Source organism: Mauremys reevesii, linkage group 13 (genome assembly GCF_016161935.1).
Source record: "Mauremys reevesii isolate NIE-2019 linkage group 13, ASM1616193v1, whole genome shotgun sequence".
Classification (NCBI taxonomy): domain Eukaryota; kingdom Metazoa; phylum Chordata; order Testudines; family Geoemydidae; genus Mauremys; species Mauremys reevesii.
In genome coordinates, this window is record NC_052635.1 from 25,909,143 (window position 1) to 25,927,661 (window position 18,519).

Here is an 18,519-nt window from a genome sequence, read left to right on the forward strand (position 1 = left end):
AGAGACTATTTCAGGAAACTTGGAGAACTTGAAGGATATGACTGGCCTCTCTTAAATCCAAAAAGAGACTAACTCCAAACAAAGAAACACAGACAAAGACTTCCCTCCACAGAGATTTGAAATTATCCTGTCCCTTGATTGGTCCTCTGGTCAGGTGTTCATCAGATTACTGAGCTTGTTAACCCTTTACAGGTAAAAGAGACTTTAACCCTTAACTATCTGTTTATGACAAGCAGTTTATGAGAAATAGGCCAAATTCTGTGCCCCGCTTTGCTGAAGAGGACACACACTGATTTATATTCTGCTGTAACCCCAGCTGGGTCTATTCCACACACATACATTGGGGCTGCTGATCTCTCCTAGCTGCATCCCTTGGATTTAAAATGAAAGCAGCATAATTGGATGCACCACCATAGCGGCCAATGACAAAAAGCATTTTTCTAAAAGCATCCCCCCTGCCACCATTGCAGAAAGATTACATGTGATGTGATAAACCAGTATCGCTCCCCGTTGGTACCACTGCTAAGTAATTTACCCTTCCAGAAAAGAGTCTGGTTATTGCAATACATTTGCTGCAGCCATCTAGGTGAAATTATTTGTTTCAAACAAGAAAAAAAATAGGAATTTTGCTTTCATATTTTCCAATAATTCAAACTCCTTGGAGAAAAATGAGATATAGACCTAGAGTCAGAGGTGGAGAACACCCATTACTGAGCATGATTAAAAAAGGATGGAGGCAAGAGGAGAGGACAGGGGTTTGGACGGACACACACACACACACACACACAGAGAGAGAGAGACAGTGCAGAAAAGATACAGACCTCGCTTGAAAATGGTCTAAAGGAAAGAGGTGCCAAAAACAGAAATGGGGATTGCTAGAAGAAAGAGGTGTGTACCTGTCAGCATGAAGGGGTTTCCATTGGGACTCGGTGGATGGTTCAGGGAAATAAATATGAACCTGTTTGGACTATGCATGATTCTGCCAACCCACATTTTGATACCCAAAGGATGCATGTGGGGGGGAGGGGGATTTAGACTTTACTAGGATTGCCAACCCTCTAGGAATTAAAGATTAATCTTTAATTAAAGAATATGTCATGTGATGAAACTTCCAGGAATGCATCCAACCGAAACAGGCAACCCTAGACTTTGCTGGATTTGGATGCATCAAAACTTTCCCTGAACAAGTGGCGGACCGGCTTTGAGAACCACTGATATAAGGGGAGCAAGGGAGTCACTTGGATGGACAGTACATTTCTCACCCCTGGGATCCTGCTTTGGCAGCAGCTAGCCAGCAGCAACGCAATGTTCATTGCCTCCTGCCCACTGGTGTGTCTAGCCCCCTTTGGACCGACCGCTTTAACATGCTCATTCTCCCCTGAGAGTAGTGTGAGTTTGGGTTTGGCGTGGCATTGTGATGAGATCAGAAGAACTGCAACTGCGGGAATTAGGGCTGTCAAGCAATTAAAAAAGTTAATCATGGTTAATCATGCAAATAAAAAAATTAATCAAAATCATGCTGTTAAACAATAATAGAATACCATTTATTTAAATATTTTTGGATATTTTCCACATTTTCAAATATATTGATTTCAATTACAACAGGGAATACAAAGTGTACAGTGCTTACTTTATTTTTTATTATAAATATTTGCACTGTAAAAATAAAAGAAATAGTATTTTCAATTCACCTAATACAAGTACTGCAGTGCAATATCTTTGTCATGAAAGCTGAACTTACAAATGTAGAATTATGCACAAAAAATAACTGCATTAATTTGAAATAAAACAATGTCAAACTTCAGAGCCTACAAGTCTACTCAGTCCATCCTACTTCTCCTTCAGCCAATCGCTCAGACAAACAACTTTGTTTACATGTGCAGGAGACAATGCTGCCTGCTTCTTGTTTACAATGCCACCTGGAAATGAGAACAGGCATTCATGTCACTGTTGTATCCAGTGTTGCAAAATATTTATGTGCCAGATGCACTAAAGATTCATATATTCCTTCCTGCTTCAACCACCATTCCAGAGGACATGTGTCCATGCTGATGACAGGATCTGCTCAATAAAGATCCAAAACAGTGCGGACCGACACATGTTCATTTTCATCCTCTGAGTCAGATGCCACCAGCAGAAGGTTGATTTTCTTTTTTGGTGGTTTGGGTTCTGTAGTTTCCGCATTGGAGTGTTGCTCTTTTAAGACTTCTAAAAGCATGCTCCACACCTCATCCCTCTCATTTTTTGGAAGGCACTTCAGATTCTTAAACCTTGGGTTTAGTGCTGTAGCTATCTTTAGAACTCTCACATTGGTACCCTCTTTGTGTTCTGTCAAATCTGCAGTGAAAGTGTTCTTAAAATGAACAATATGTGCTGGGTCATCATCCGAGGCTGCTATAACATGAACTATATGGCAGAATGTGAATAAAACAGAGTAGGAGACATACAATTCTCCCCCAAGGAGTTCAGTCACAAATTTAAATAATGCATTATTTTTTTAATGAGCATCATCAGCATGGCAGCATGTCCTCTGGAATGGTGGCCGAAGCATGAAGGGGCATATGAATGTTTAGCATAACTGGCCTGTAAATACCTTGCAATGCCGGCTACAAAAGTGCACATATATGCTGGCAATCCTAAAGCTTCCAACCTGGATCACATTGTAAAAACTGGAGGGAGAGAGTGGAATAGCATCAGAGATGTTGGAATGCATGTATGTTGTACTGCCATGTTTAACATCTGGGGAGTATGAGATGAAGTTAAAGCCATCAATACCATAACATTATGCTACGCTGATAACAACATGAGTTTCTTGCAAACAGATTACACTAATACTGTGACAAGTGGCTAAACCACTAATAATGCCGCACTTGGCTGTTGACAGACCCGCAACATTAAACTGAAGAATTTGCAGTGCCAGTCCAATGTTAAAAGTTGAAGAATGGTAATATATTGGGGTCGCATTCAGATGGTATGTGATCATGATTCATTGCCGAATTTGGTCTGCTGGCTGGATCAGCACAGATGGACAAGCCAGGATATCAGATCTTAACCCATCATAGGGGTCTCGGATTTGAATATGTGGAGCTGAAACACCCTAAAATTTTGGGTCTGGGTCGGAACCAAACCACAGGGGGCTTATTGTCTGGTTCTGGTTCAGTGCAGCTGAAATCTTGCAAGAGCCAGTGATCTCCTGAGGTGTTGTCCCTTTCTGGGCAAAATCTTACTTAGAAGAGTTTTTGGTGATATTGACTCCAAACCTCAAACCCAGTTCTGATTTGAACTCTGACCTTAAACTCCAGATTAGACCATCACCCACTTGACTCATCTCCAGTTATCGTGCTGGGTATACAATTCTGGCACCCTTAATTTCTCTAGTTAGCAAAATACGAGGCTTGCTATTCGGAGGCTGGCTTGGACAAAGAAGATTTGCTTCTTGTTTTTTAATAATTTTGCAAATGCTGTCATCTGAAGGTAGGTCCTCATCCTGGCCAGCACTTGGGAATCTAACATTCTTCTCAAGACTAAGACAAGTGTAGCTGTGTGGAAAAAAAGTGCCTTTTATTTTTTGTTAGGGAAAACAAGGAGAAAATGAAACAAGAAGGGAGCAAGATATGTACAGCTGAAGGGAAGAGAAACGCAGCAGGTTTAAATTCCTCCAGGAGAAAATGAAGGGACCATTATGGTCATCTAGTCTGACCCCCTGTATGACACAGGCCAGAGAACGGCCCCAAAATAATTCCTAGAGCGGATCTTATAGCAGAACATCCAATCTTGATTTTAAAATGGTCTGTAATGGAGAATCCACCACAGCCCGTGTCCCTTGATAAGTTGTCCCAATGGTTAATTACTCTCACTGTTAAAAATATATGCCTAATTTCCAGTCTGAATTGGTTTACCTTCAACTTATAGATTCATAGATTCATAGACTCTAGAACTGGAAGGGAGCTCGAGAGGTCATCGAGTCCAGTCCCCTGCCCTCTTGGCAGGACCAAATACTGTCTAGACCATCCCTGATAGACATTTATCTAACCTACTCTTAAATATCTCCAGAGATGGAGATTCCACAACCTCCCTAGGCAATATATTCCAGTGTTTAACCACCCTGACAGTTAGGAACTTTTTCCTAATGTCCAACCTAAATCTCCCTTGCTGCAGTTTAAGCCCATTGCTTCTTGTTCTATCCTTAGAGGCTAAGGTGAACAAGTTTTCTCCCTCCTCCTGATGACACTCTTTTAGATACCTGAAAACTGCTATCTTGTCCCCTCTCAGTCTTCTCTTTTCCAAACTAAACAAACCCAATTCTTTCAGCCTTCCTTTGTAGGTCATGTTCGCAAGACCTTTAATCATTCTTGTTGCTCTTCTCTGGACCCTCTCCAATTTCTCCACATCTTTCTTGAAATGCGGTGCCCAGAACTGGACACAATACTCCAGTTGAGGCCTAACCAGAGCAGAGTAGAGCGGAAGAATGACTTCTCGTGTCTTGTTCACAACACACCTGTTAATGCATCCCAGAATCACATTTGCTTTTTTTGCAACAGCATCACACTGTTGACTCATATTTAGCTTGTGGTCCACTATAACCCCTAGATCCCTTTCTGCCATACTCCTTCCTAGACAGTCTCTTCCCATTCTGTATGTGTGAAACTGATTGTTCCTTCCTAAATGGAGCACTTTGCATTTGTCTTTATTAAACTTCAGACCATTTCTCCAATTTGTCCAGATCATTTTGAATTATGACCCTGTCCTCCAAAGCAGTTGCAATCCCTCCCAGTTTGGTATCATCTGAAAACTTAATAAGCGTACTTTCTATGCCAACATCTAAGTTGTTGATAAAGATATTGAACAGAGCCGGTCCCAAAACAGACCCCTGCGGAACCCCACTTGTTATACCTTTCCAGCAGGATTGGGAACCATTAATAACTACTCTCTGAGTATGGTTATCCAGCCAGTTATGCACCCACCTTATGGTAGCCCCATCCAAATTGTATTTGCCTAGTTTATCGATAAGAATATCATGTGAGACTGTATCAAATGCCTTACTAAAGTCTAGGTATACCACATTCACCGCTTCTCCCTTATCCACAAGACTCGTTATCCTATCAAAGAAAGCTATCAGATTGGTTTGACATGATTTGTTCTTTACAAATCCATGCTGGCTATTCCCTATCACCTTACCACCTTCCAAGTGTTTGCAGATGATTTCCTTAATTACTTGCTGCATTATCTTCCCTGGTACAGAAGTTAAACTAACTGGTCTGTAGTTTCCTGGGTTGTTTTTATTTCCCTTTTTATAGATGGGCACTATATTTGCCCTTTTCCAGTCTTCTGGAATCTGTCCCGTCTCCCATGATTTTCCAAAGACAATAGCTAGAGGCTCAGATACCTCTTCTATTAGCTCCTTGAGTATTCTAGGATGCATTTCATTAGGCCCTGGTGACTTGCAGGCATCTAACTTTTCTAAGTGATTTTTAACTTGTTCTTTTTTTATTTTATCTTCTAAACCTACCCCCTTCCCATAAGCATTCACTATGTTAGGCCTTCCTTCAGACTTCTCAGTGAAGACCGAAACAAAGAAGTCATTAAGCATCTCTGCCATTTCCAAGTTTCCTGTTACTGTTTCTCCCTCCTCACTGAGCAGTGGGCCTACCCTGTCCTTGGTCTTCCTCTTGCTTCTAATGTATTGATAAAAAGTCATCTTGTTTCCCTTTATTCCCATAGCTAGTTTGAGCTCATTTTGTGCCTTTGCCTTTCTAATCTTGCCCCTGCACTCCTGTGTTGTTTGCCTATATTCATCCTTTGTAATCTGACCTAGTTTCCATTTTTTATATGACTTCTTTTTATTTTTTAGATCATGAAAGATCTCGTGGTTAAGCCAAGGTGGTCTTTTGCCACATTTTCTATCTTTCCTACCCAGCGGAATAGCTTGCTTTTGGGCCCTTAATAGTGTCCCTTTGAAAAACTGCCAACTCTCCTCAGTTGTTTTTACCCATAGTCTTGATTCCCATGGGACCTTACCTATCAGCTCTCTGAGCTTACCAAAATCCGCCTTCCTGAAATCCATTGTCTCTAGTTTGCTGTACTCCCTTCTACCCTTCCTTAGAATTGCAAACTCTATGATTTCATGATCACTTTCACCCAAGCTGCCTTCTACTTTCAAATTCTCAATGAGTTCCTCCCTATTTGTTAAAATCAAGTCTAGAACAGCTTCCCCCCAGTAGCTTTTTCAACCTTCTGAAATAAAAAGTTGTCTGCAATGCAGCCCAAGAACTTATTGGATGGTCTGTGCCCCGCGGTGTTATTTTCCCAACATATATCTGGATTGTTGAAGTCCCCCATCACCACCAAATCTTGGGCTTTGGATGATTTTGTTAGTTGTTTAAAAAAAGCCTCATCCACCTCTTCCACCTGGTTAGGTGGCCTGTAGTAGACTCCTAGCATGATATCACCCTTGTTTTTTACCCCTTTTAGCCTAACCCAGAGACTCTCAACACTTCCGTCTCCTATGTCCATCTCCACCTCAGTCCAAGTGTGTAATTTTTAATAAATAAGGCAACATCTCCTCCCTTTTTCCCCTGTCTATCCTTCATGAGCAAGCTGTACCCATCCACACCAACATTCCAATCATGTGTATTATCCCACCAAGTTTCAGTGATGCCAGCAATGTCATAGCTGTATTTATTTATTAGCACTTCCAGTTCTTCCTGCTTATTACCCATACTTCTCACATTTGTATATAGGCATCTAAGATACTGGTTTGATCTTGCCTCCCAGTTTTGCCCTGACCCTCCTTTCTCTCTGCCATTATAGCCCACACTCCCTCTTGTTTCTGACCCATCTCCCAGGTCTCCATGTTCCCCACTTACCTGTGGGCTTTGCTCACCTGTCCCCGTCGAACCTAGTTTAAAGCCCTCCTCACTAGGTTAGCCAGTCCGTGTGCAAATAGGGTCTTTCCCTGATTGTTCCAGCCATTGGATTGTGTTACACCTTTCTCTGCTAGACTGAAGGGCCATTATTACATTTTTGTTCTTGATGCAGGCACTTATAGACTGTAATCAATTCATCCCTTAACCTGCACTTTGTTAAGCTAAATAGATAGACTTAAGGAGCTCAATCACTATAAGGCATGTTTTCTAAATTGTGAAGTCCTTTCCATTTAAGAACTTCAAAGCACCTTACAAACACTTTACCTGTGGCCTCACGACAGTGTTGTATGAGGTAGGTCAGTATTATTATCCTCATTTTACAGATGGGAAAATGGAGGCACAAAGATGCTAAAAGCTTGTGTCTACTTGGGGGTGGATGGGTAATGCGCTCTATGGGGATGTGATTTCTAATGCACACTGTGTTGCACATCAGTTGGTCCATGTAAAACATGCTGATGTGCATTAAGTGTTCCCTAGTGCACTTCAAGGTAGTACTGTTTCAAACACAACTATGATAAAGTGCACCAACAGGGTCTACATGGACCAATTAATTTGCAACACAGTGTGCTTTAGGAATCACACCCACATAGAGTGCATTTAGCCCATCATGTTGACAAGCCCTAAGAAACAGGAAGTGTATGGCAGAGCAATTCATAAAGCCCGGGTCTTCTGGTTTCCAGCCCCATGCCTTAATCACAAGATGGCCTTTCTTGTAGCTATGAAGATGGAACCAGAGGGAAAAATGTGAAGAGGCTGTTGATGTGTCATTTCATGGGGAAAATTAGATCTTTCTCTTTCTTTCTTGTCCTTTTTCATCAAAATTGTAAAACATTTTTGACACCCCACCCCACCCCCAAAAAGTGAAAAAAATTTACTGATTTTTTTTCAGCCAGCTCTATTGAAAACTTGGTGCATTCTGGGGGATTGAAGGAGGGAACTTGATGAGAGTTCTTTGGAAGGGAAGGACTTACCTCAGGCATAACCTTCACAGTGGGGCTAGAGCTTGAGAGTCCATAGATTTTTAAGACCAGAAAGGTTCATTTTGATCATCTAGTCCAACCTCCTGTGTAACACAGGCCAGAGAATTTCACCAAGTGCTCCCTGCATCATAACTTGTGGTTGAGCTAGAAAGACATCCAGGCTTGATGTAAAGACTTCAAATGACAGAGAATCCAACACATCCATAGACTAGTTGTTCAAAAGGTTAATTCCTTCCCTGTTCAAAGTGTGCACCTTGATCCTTACAGAGTTAAAGGGACAGCTCTGCTTTACTTACAGTTCCTTCCTTAAATTCTCTCCCGCCAAAGGCTTGTGAAGCTTCTGCACCTCAGGGGCCTGGGCAGTAAATTTAATATTTGCCATGAACATGCAGGTCAGTTGATGGCTGTCTGACACACTTGAACATGATTAAATATCATGCACTCGTCTATGAGGAATCAGCAGTGGGACTGGCTGGAACCCCAGGAGACTATTTTGCAAGCTGAAAATGAAAGCCTAAAACCTATCCGGATGTCTCTCCAGCTCAGAAAGAAAACCTTACAGGAATTATTCTGAGCCTTGTTACTAATCAACCTGACCCAGTGGAAAAACTGTTATACTGAGACCTAATCAAGAAAGACCCAGCAGGGTCCAGCTGTTCCTCCAAAGTTAGAAGTTAGAACTTAGCACTGTGCCAGGAACCATGAAAGCTGAGCAAACTGCAACCTTCCAAAGCTTGTAAATGGAAACCTAAGTAGATAGATAAAAGCAGCAAAGAATCCTGTGGCACCTTATAGACTAACAGACATTTTGGAGCATGAGCTTTCATGGGTGAATGCCACTTTGTCTTGCATCCGATGAAGTGGGTATTCACCCATGAAAGCTCATTCTCCAAAATGTCTGTTAATCTATAAGGTGCCACAGGATTCTTTGCTGCTTTTACAGATCCAGACTAACACGGCTACCCCTCTGATAAGTAGATAGACTATCTGGAGAATGGTTGCACTATCTAACCTGCTTAGATTCTCAGTACACGAACTGGCCGGATAATGACAGACAGATCCTCAAATCACAATTGAAAATGTTGTGAGAGAGCTGCCTCACTCTACTAACTTCCTATAATTGGAGAAGCGGTTGCAATAGAGTTTGTGCATTGCAGTGGAAGAGATCTATTAAGAATACTTTCCAGGCCTAAGCTGCTGGGGAGAACAGTTAATTGAAACTACAGCACTTATTTTAATTGTGTCTTCCTGTAAGCTTTTGCTCGAATTGCAGTGCAGAACTGGCTTCACCACTCTGATAGTTCTGCTGCTGAGCCAAACAACTGTACAGTATCAATACGTGTTTCTGCATTAGGTTGGGGTTTACTTTTTAATATTTTGTTTAAGTTTAGCAGAATTTCAGAGCTGTGCAGCATTAGTTCCTGGAATTCTCTCGGGTAGTGGGGAGGGCTGCCTTCCTATTTTCAGTTCCCAGCATGCCCATAGCCTCAGTCTCAACTTGTGGAGCTCCCTGTTTCCCATGCTGGAGCAGGGGGCTGCTCTACATCACGCTGGAATGGAGCTGTTGCTATTTCTCTAGCCATCGAGGTTCTTTCAGCCCTATAGTGAATGTTTTCTGACCTCTAACTCCCAGTGCTCCTTACATCTGTGTCTGGGAAGGGCTGTCTCCATACCAGTAACACACTCTTAGGGTGAGAACCTCCTTCGTGCTCACAGTTCCATCTGCCCCATACTAAGACTAGACTGGCTTCAGACTTTCCTTGACTTTTTTCCCTGCATTTTTATGAGCGTCCATTTCTTGATGGTGCTGGGCAAAGCCCTGTGATTAGGATTTCCTATTCACTGTCCTTCCTATTGTCAACTTCGGCTCAGCTGATTAATTTCTCTTGCTTGGTAATAACTTCTGTACATGCTTTGCAATCTTATCAGTGAAAACCTTACCACAGGCTGCGGTCTGACCAGTCCCACTTACATCAGCCTTGCCCTATGGATGAAAAATCTAGGGTGATATCCTTGAATAAGGGACCCCAAAAAGATCAGACTGACGCACGTCTCTGCTCTCTTTAATGTATCTTTAATTGTGGAAAACATGTCTGCTGCACTGCAGCCCTGTCGGCAGTGGCTTCAAAGAGTCCTTGTATGCTCCACTTTACGTATAACACCCCTTGTTTTTTGGTTAACTTGTTGAAATCAACAAACGATGTGGCCCCCGAATGGGTGCAGAAAGGGTGAGGGCACAAAGAGTCTTCTCTTCCCTTGTATTTCCTGCACAGGGTCCAGGCATAGCTACACTCCTGCTTCCCAACCCCTCACCAGCATTTCCCCAGCCAGCAGAGGAGGAGTGTGCTGCACCAGCCTGAGGATGCGTATGCACCCTCTGTGCAATGGGTCATCCTGGGAGGCGAATTGCCTCCTGAGCGTCCTACTGAGGTGGCCTAATGTTTTGGCACTATGGGCCTGAATCCAAGCCCAGGCCGCCTTTAGTAGCAATTTCTACTTGTGCAAATAATGATGCAAGGATCCTAATTCTCATTTACCCTAAAGACACTGTATGCCACTCTGGCAGCGTCAAGGCCCTTTACATTGCCTGAGTGCTATAAAGATGCTGAGGTGTAAATGAGAATCAGGCCCATTGTTTAAAAAATCTGATCACCTTGATCTTGAATGGGATCCCCTGGGAGCAGCAAACCTGTCCAGCAGAAGGTTGCTTTGTTTGCTTGGATTAAAAATGCAAATGTTTTTAGGCTGTGAATGTGGAACGGGGAGAAAAGAAAAGATAAAAAAATATTCTGCACTTCCGATTTTTAGATTAATGCTCTTCCTCATAAAAGTGTGAATGACATTTATTTGGCTGGCTGTATAATCCATGTTAACAAGACAATTAGTATGTGATGAAAGTTATTATCGTCCTCGGTACGTCAAAGTCGGTGCTGCTGCTGGATTTGGAATGGAGCCTCGATTCATTTCTTATTCGCAGCAAAAGATAATATTGAATTTTTCTCCGAAGATCTTGACAGCGTGTAATTAATATTTTTCAGCATTAAATAAAATGGAGCAAAACACAGCAACCCACATTAAAAGACAAATCAAACAAAAATGAAGATTTTTAAAAAAAATATATATTTTGAGTGAATTCCACACTTATAAAAGGTAACTGTTTGACAGCCACGGGTGACTGCAGTGCTGTTTATTGACAGAACAGGTACAACGTTGATAATGGCAGCATACGCTTTTTTCAAGCACCATGCTATATCTATACAAGGATATTTTTCCTAGGGTTTCTAACAGTTGTTTGGACTGGTTCAGTGCCATCAGTGCTAGCAAAGGTGGGAACCCTAGTGTAGACAAGGCTCCAGGTGGTCAATGCATCATATAACCCTGCTGAGATGGAGCAGGCATGCACAAAATGATGCTTATAATGTTAGTGGTGGTCACCTGCAGCCTGTTTCCATTGGTGACTACTAGTGGAGTTGTCAGTGGTAGGTGTGGTAGGAAAAGTTAGCAAAAATTGCCCACACTAGACAAGGCCTATATGTGCTGATGTGCTGCAGTCTTCTTCTAGAAGGACTCTGCCTCCCACAATAGCTGTAAAAGGGAGGTTCAAGACCCCCTCCTCAGCTAATGAGCACCAAACATTTGGGTGCCTGTGCATTAGGAACTGGATTAAGACCCTCATTCCACATGGACTGCTGAAGTGATCTGAAGGTATGACCATAGTCAGACCCTGTCTACCAAGGCTAGATCAAACCAGCACTCTAGTAGAGGAAATCTTTGAAGCACTTCCTGAATTTCTATGTATTTCTACAGGGTTTACCACAATGGGTCCATGAATCTGATTTGGGCTTTTACCTTATGGGGGAAGCTGGTAGCAACACCTCTATTTAGGTTGCCTAATGCAAGAACCTTTTATAATGGAAAGCTACTATTTTTTTTGAGAAGTTCTAACATTTCTGTGTTTTGCAGCTGGCCTTTGAAAATCAGCAGGGAGCAGGCCCTCATGCTAGAGAAGTGCCTTTTCTTTGTCCCATGAAATTCCGTTCAGGTTTAGCGGGCTTATTAACTTTTCAAAGTTACCTTTTCTTTTCTGTTGCTTTGGCTGTTGGCAAAACTTTAGCAGCCTGCCAGAATAACTGAACATGAACATTTGAAAGAGCTAAACCCACACTACTACCAAAGCAGTCCCAGGAACCCTAGGGGCAGACAGCACACCTGCTGCTGGAGCAAGAGTAGAAAGAGACCTTACCATGTTCTCCCAATAACCCCTCAGCCCCATAGATGGCTCCAGTGTCCCATCTCTTCCTTCTGGGGGCACCACATGAGGCAGGAACTGCCTTAAATTCAGGGTGGTGAGAGAGAACTGGGCCACTCTTCTCCCAGCTACCTCCTGGACCCAACATGCAGGTTCAGTTCCCCCTCCCCTTTAAGATAACAGCCCTACATTAGCTGGCAGTGGGAAGTTAGTTCTGAAGCTGAATTGCAAGGCCAGTGAATGATGGTGGGAGAGTTGCCATAGGACTATATCATAGATTTTGGGGTTTTTTGCCCTTTTCCTTTAAAAACAAACACACAAGTGTCACAGGGTAGCTGGTGTCTGTTGATAGACTGAGCCCAGCGCCCTAGGACTGAAGCAGGTGAGCCCAATCCAGCTAATTAAAGAGGGCCTCTAAAGTGCTGCTGGTAGGCAGCTGGAAGGAAAGACTGGGACAGGCTGAGCTCTGGTCAGCAGAGGCCACACTGGAGTGGAGCTAAACCTTGTGATGGGTCCAGGGCTGGCTCCAGGGTTTTTGCCACCCCAAGCAACAACAACAACAACAACAACAACAAAAGCTGCGATCGCAATCTGCTCGACCGCCGCCACTTCAGGTCCTTCGCTCCGAGAGGGAGTGAGGGACCTGCCGCCAAAATGCCGCCGAAGAGCCGGACATGCCATCCTCTCCGTTGGCCGCCCCAAGCACTTGCTTGCTGGGCTGGTGCCTGGAGCCAGCCCTGGATGGGGCTCTGGAGCAGGGGAGTCAGGGGCTCAAGGAAACAACCCCAAAGCTGTGGCTCCAAGAGGGGAGCAGAGTGGGAGGAGGCAAGAAAGCTGCCAGGAGCTGGAGAGCCAGAGATCCCTGGGAGGGGTGGCCCTGAAGCCTGGAGGCCAGGTATTGACTTCAGACTGCCTTCTGGGTGTTTGTTATAAAAGAATAAACCTCCTTGAGTGGGCGTGCACGTAGCAGTGCAGGTTTGGAGCTGGGGTGCTGCCCTCCCCGGTCCCGGTGACACCAAGATATTACATAGGTTGCAAAGTCAAGCACTTGAAAGTTAAGAAAGGCCAGAATTTAGATGGCATATGCAGCCTTAATTCAGCCCTGCTGTGTGTATGCATTAGGATAGTCTTTAAGTATATGAATGGATGCTATTTTTTTCCAAAGGTCCTCTGCCTCTTTCAGTGCACGGAACGGACAGTGCTCAGGGAATGAATTAGGGCTGCGTACAGAATGGGGCTGTTGGTAGAATTCCTTCATTTGCATTGGAAGGTCTGTGGAGAACAAGGCAGGCCACTTCCGCAAGAGAGAGATGGACTTGTGAGTAAGGCAGGCGGATGCCACACAGAAGAATTCCCTGCCTCTGCCACAGAGGTCCTATGTGATGCCGGGCAAATCACTTAACCCCGGCTCCAGCCAGCGCAGGGCCAGCCCAAGGGTTAATGCTTAAGGTGGGTTAACAGGTAAGACTAATGCTTACAGGTTAGCCAGTTAACATTTTACATCCCTAACTTAAATAAAACAGATCAAATTCACCGCAGTGGTAACACCTTTGGCTTTAGGAGAGTTAATCCTGGGTGAAATTAGAACAAAAGTCTTTGACAGATAGCAAATGTGGCAGGGAAATTGCTGAAAAACTTCAGCGAGGTAAAAAGATTTAAGGGTAAGTATGAAAAATGTAAATGTTTCTGACAGCATGACAGAGACTTTTCAGAATCATATTTCAATTCCTATACAAGACAGTTTTATTCAGGAAGGTCACCAGATCTACTGTGACTTGTACATGTGTGTGTGCATAGAGTCAGAAACATCACTGCAGTGTCTGTTTTCTCTGACTGAATTGTGTATTTTACAAACCCAGTGCCCCCTAAAAATCCTTAGCTGTGGGATTGAGGGGCTGGTTTTCTTTAATTACTCCAGGGCTGACTTATCTGGGAAAAATAAATTCCCCCAATTGGCAATCTGATGTGTCCTGTCTCTGGTTATTCCAGGCCCAGTTCTTCTGCAATGAAGTCGATTTTGCTGTTAACTACAATAGGAGCAAGATTGGACCTTTGGACTGGACATTTTATAGAGAACTGTTGTCGGGCACATGCCCAGATCAGCACCGGAAAGGAGATTAATTCCATCCATCAGTGGAGCAGACTAAATGGCTTTAACCAGCATATCCGACTGTGAGTTGTACCTATTACCGACGTGTACAGAGTGCTTTGCAGAAGCAGCGATTTCTGCATTTTCTCCTGCTGTTGAAGTACCAAAATAAAATTGCTCCCAGTTCTAAAAATAATGATTTGTACACGGTTTATCCTGGTGTCTGGGCCTGAGCCAAGCATTGTTGTTGTTTTAATAATTATTCTGTTCTCTATCTGCTTGATTGGGCTAATGTCTGATTTTGTCTGCTGCTAGCACATCTTCCCCCAGAATCTCAGCAAAAGACAGCAGGACTATGCAGAAATTAAGCTATTTTCCTGACATATAAATGACAGGTTTTTGTGTGTGTGGATTCACCTTTTAGGGGTATTTATTGACTGGCTCCACCTCGATCCTCCATCAACAGGAAAAGAACCATTGCTCCACTTCCAAGAAACAAGAAGCTCATTGGGAAGAAATACCATGGACCGTTGAAACATACCCAAATGGAACCAGCATTTGGGGTGAAATCTCCCAGTGGTGCAGAGCCACGAGGGGTTCAATGGTGCGAGCCCTAGTGTAGACAGTACTTTGGATGGCTGCTGGTATTTTTTTAAGCACAATGTGTGCAGGTCTTATGAGATGGTGGTAAAAATGCCTGGAGTCCTCTTGGTGCTGTCATTCCCAGGATGATTATCATGGGTGGATCTGCAGCCTTACTATAGCAGCAGAGGGGGATTTCCTCCAAACCTGCTAGTTCAAGGAGAGTTCCACAGAGAGGCAAAAACTGGAGGGGAGTTGCAGAGAATCTACAGCATGGTTTGTGACTGCAGAGACATGTGTTGTGCAGTGGACTTCCTGCGCAGTCTCTTCAAAGGGAGAATTTATTTTTCATCTACGCGATGAGCACACCAGGTGTCCAAGAGAATTGGAATGGGAGAAAACTCCAACAGGGCTCCCTTTGGAAGCCAGAGAGCTCCTTAAAGGAGAATGTGGCTGATGGGGCTCTCTTTACCCATATCTGTACCATAGCACTGAGAGGGAAGGAGGCGGGTATGTGAGCCTACTGTGCTGGGGTATCCTCTGGGTTAGATCTATCCAACAGTCTAGTTCTCTTTTCCCACTGCCCTGTCTCTTTAAGACATTGATTGACATTATTTTCTGCTGCATTTGTTCTCTACCTTTACTGTTCTATTTTGGATGTCCCACCCTAGGGAGGGAGGATGGGAACAAAGGCCAAGATTCTCAAAGGCATTTAGGCTTCCATGGATTGGTACAGGCACTGAAATCATGGATTGACTGAGCCATTTTTCAAAGAAAAATAAAACAAAGTGGGAGGACGACTGAGGCCATAAACTTTTGCTGATGTAGCACCACAGTTAGTATGTCATTTATGCTCGGTGCATAAGGAGTGCTTGTGTCGATGCACAGCGCAGTGCACCATGGGTAGGTATCTCAGTGTGCAACCTGCCACCATCCAGCCACTGTCCTTTGGGAAGTTTTGGCAATGCATGGTGGGCCAGAAACAAGTTACACAGGGGCGACTGGGAGCAAGAGATCAACTTCCCAGCATGCAACTGCCTCCATTCCATAATGTCATCTATATCCCATAATTTTTGTGCCTTTTTAAAAACTTCCCACAAATCCTTGCGGCTCTCTTTGCTGCCTACCATGTCTGCATGGAGCATGGAGCCTGCACAGCTCTGCACTATTGTCCTGAGCATTGCAAGCACAGGACTCACGATCCTCCGCTGTTTGCAGAGCCACAAGAAGAGCCCTGAGGAACATGATGATTTCCTGGAGGGCAGATTGCTGTGGGACATAGCAAGAACCAATTCAAGATTTTTGGTGGCATTCATGGAGCAGCTGCAAATAGTGGAGCATTGCTTCTGGGCCCAAGAAAAAAGCACTGACTGCTGAGATTGCATCCTAATGCAAGTTTGGGAGGACAAGCAGTGGCTGCAGAACTTTTGGATGCACAAGGCCACTTTTCTGGATTTATGTGCTGAGCTTGCCCCAGCCCTCCAGTTCAGGGACACCAAAATGAGAGCTTCACTGACCCTGGAGAAACGAGTGGCGATCACACTGTGGAAACTTCCAGCTTGCTACTGATCAGTGGGGTTGGAGTTGGAAAATCCACTGAGGGGGCCACTGTTCTGCAAGTGTGCAGGGGCATTAATCATCTCCTGCTACTCCGGACTGTGGTTCTCGGCAATGTGTCTGCTGTGAGTTTGAACACCCAGACACAGCACATATTAGAAGAGCTCAACATGGAGCTATACAGCTGGGAGGCTTTGAAACAGCACTTTAACAGGGAGTCACAGTAATTCATTATGGTTCACTCTGATCTACCTGGCCCTGCTGATGTGATGTATGGTGCTTGGTGTGCAACTATGAATATGCCACAGTTAATGCATCTATTTAATTCTGTGGGGTTTGTCATACATTTCTGATCATTACACTGTGTGTGTCACTGATCCTATGAGTTATGTCACACTGTACAATAACAAGTAAGTGGGTGGTTTTAGTTCTGCTGCAGCAGATATCAAGAACTAATTAAGGTGAACTATTTCCCAAATAATAGAATTATACTGAGTAACAAAGCCAGTGTGAAAAAAAGCTCTGTGCAATTTAAAAGAAAATCTATTAAATTCTCTTCCATTATTTACTAAGTTTTTTAACAAGGGGAAAGAATGTTCCTGGCCATTTTAGCTATACATACACTGGCCTGTGAAAGCCACAATTGCTGTATGTGAAGCTGTGTTTGTTCTTAGTGTCCCCCAGTGCGGAGTGGCTGTGGTAGGGATGCAGCCCCTGATGCCATGTGGAATGTTGAGAGGGGGATGTTAGTGCAGGGCTGTCATGGAGTTCTCCATGGACTGCAAAGGGAGACAAGCCCGTGACTGATGAACCTGTCGTGCCACAAGAGTGTGTAGCATTTGTGTTTTCTGACAGAGAAGCCTTATTCTGTCCTAGTTCATCTCCCTCTCCTTTTTCTGGGCCTTTCTTCTGTCTGCTCTGTCCTTCTCCAGCCAGTCTGCAATATTCATCCTCCAGGCCCTCTGCTCACAGTCCAGTGCAGCACTGGCATGCAGGATCTGGCTGAACACGTCATCCAGTGTCCTCCTTTTTCTCCTCCTTATCTGGCTCAGGCGTTCCTGGGTGTGGAGGAGGAACCCCTCAAGGCCACAATGGCAGCAGCTACAGGTAAAACACAAAGAGGTACCATTGTCAGCCTGGTCACAACGTGAAGCAAAAGTTAAGATGCCGAACTCCCCTACTTCCCTTGCTCCCCTAAAGTTTTACACACAACGTGCTTATTCACACTTCTGCTTCAGAGCGCTTGTGCACGTTGCCACTCTCAGCGCCAGTTACAGTGAGTATAGCCCTCCAGGGGCAAGAGACATGAAGAGGGAATTGCTCAGTTGCATGAAACTCGGAGTACAGGGCAATGGAACTGACTATTGGCACCATTTTCCACAGGTGGTGGTGATTTTTAGCGGATCTCTCACGCCTGAGAGTAACAAAGGCACAGGGAGAATAGCTGCTGCTGGCTTCCTGAAGCCATCAGGCCTTTATGCCGTGAGCCTGTTTACTGCAATGGTGTCTGCCAAAGCTATCGCTGACTGGTGTCCTGCCGCGGAGGAAGAAATAAGGTTGCCATCCTTGGAAACCTTTGGTAGAGAAATGCAGGTACCTCCACCAAAGTTTCATTAAGATCTCTCAGGAGGATTCAAGGGACATCCCAATGTACATAAATAAACCAGTTCGCATGTCCCCCTTGCCTAACTCTACAGGGGAATGAAAAGCAGATAGCAACAACTCTGCCTCTCTTTGTTGTAACACTAGCTCTTCTAGTATGAGTAAATTAATGAAAAATTTATAGCAGTGCCCTGTTAAGTTGGCGGCACCACTGGTACATCATTGTAATGGGAAATACATTTACACACTTATCTGAGGTTCTGCCCCCTGAATCAGGCTCTCCCATGCTCGACTGCCAGGAGTGGCTGGCCTGCCATGAAATCTCCAAGAGGTCCTGGCTCATGGACACTATGTTCTGTTTACTCCAAGCCAGAGGGCATCAGGAGTGTGTAGCCAGCGTGGTCAGCTGGGCAGTTGAACTCAATGGAGAGCTGCTAGCTGTGGTTGCCAAGCTGGACAGTCAGGAAAAGGCATTTCAAAAATATGCAGGGCTTTCCAGGGATGTGGGCTTGTGGTCTCTGTGACTCCTGGGCA

At 44.2% G+C, this 18,519-nt stretch overlaps 1 long non-coding RNA gene across 1 annotated transcript in view; it reads left to right on the forward strand.

Annotated features, from left to right (window-relative positions):
* Positions 1-14,523, forward strand: part of LOC120380294 — a 189,162-nt gene extending 174,639 nt beyond the window's left edge. The window contains exon 3 of the long non-coding RNA XR_005587696.1: positions 14,145-14,523. This is a non-coding gene — a long non-coding RNA (uncharacterized LOC120380294). The remainder of the gene's footprint in view (positions 1-14,144) is intronic.
* The last annotated feature ends 3,996 nt before the right edge of the window (positions 14,524-18,519 follow it).